Source organism: Echinococcus granulosus (assembly GCF_000524195.1).
Source record: "Echinococcus granulosus chromosome Unknown EG_S00143, whole genome shotgun sequence".
In the NCBI taxonomy this organism is placed as follows: Eukaryota; Metazoa; Platyhelminthes; class Cestoda; order Cyclophyllidea; family Taeniidae; genus Echinococcus; species Echinococcus granulosus.
In genome coordinates this window covers 175032-176168 of record NW_020170523.1, presented here as the reverse complement: position 1 = coordinate 176168, position 1137 = coordinate 175032, and the positions used below count along the sequence as shown (strand labels likewise).

General features: G+C 45.0%; 1 protein-coding gene across 1 annotated transcript in view; it reads left to right on the top strand.

Moving 5' to 3' along the window:
- EGR_09338 (Ubiquitin hydrolase) overlaps positions 1 to 1137 on the top strand; it is a gene marked incomplete at both ends in the record, with an annotated part of 6597 nt that overhangs the window by 515 nt on the left and 4945 nt on the right. The window lies entirely within an intron of this gene.

The window sequence follows — 1137 nt, the reverse complement described above, 5'->3', positions numbered from 1 at the left end:
CCGTTATGGCATTCTACTTATTTTCCGTTTACCTTCGTTTATTTACGTTTCCATGTTTATCTCTATGCTTTGCACTGTCCACGCTTTCGTGCTACTACCTCTACTGCCTTTGCTCTACGGTATCATTTACGTTTCACTTAATGTTAAGTTAGGCGATTGTTCAATTTTTTTTTACTTCTCCTCTTCTAGCCGCAGACGCATTGTGTGTTGGGAAAAGCCTGATTCCGTTTAGTATTCGGCTCATCTTGGCAACACTCCACTTTCCCACCGTTACTTCTACAAGGCTGCGTCTCTCTCTCTGTCTGTCTGTCTAGTGGATCATATTTCATCCACTCAGCTGTACTGTGCTGTACTGCCGACCAATAGTAAGTGCCAATCTCATGTTCTATTTTACTTCAAACATTGTTCCGGTGAGAATGCCTGTCAATTTATCGCTTGTCATATCTTTACTCATACCAATGATAAAGCATTTAATGTAACGTGCTTGTACCCTTTGTGACCTTTCTACTTTTCATAATTCGGTGTGGTTAAATGTGTTTCGCTGTACACTAAACCTGCTTTTTCCTCTCTCCCCAGCTACCTACCCGCCTGCCTGCTGCCTACCTAAGTTTCATCAGGAATTCTGCATTGGGCGCACTACTTCCCCAACTCTTGCCGCATAAATGGAACTGCCACCTTGTACCCTATTGTAAGTTACCCTTCCTTTTCCCCTCCAGCTCTGCCACTTTACGCAATTATGCGTTACCCCGGTGATTGACCACCAACTTCTCGTTTCAGCAACTTCACTTATTCAACCTCTTTCCTGCAAGAACTCCCCGTTCTCGTTTTCCCCAACACCACCTCATTTACTACTACCTCCGCAGTCGGCTGGCATCTCGCAATATCTCCTCCAGTTGTCCACACCTCCGCCTCCAGCACTACCACATCGCTGTCAAGACATCAACTTTTCGCTTTATCGCCTTGTCACGACATTCCTCCCCTAATGTCACTTACCACATGTTAGTACTGTTAATACTGCAAGGAAGGACTTGGCGTGTCGTCCAATTACTCTTCTACTTCACGTCTCAAGTGGGACGCACATGTTTTTAGTTATTCCCAGCCTTCAGCCAGTTCTTCTCTTCTGCCGATTCGTCATCA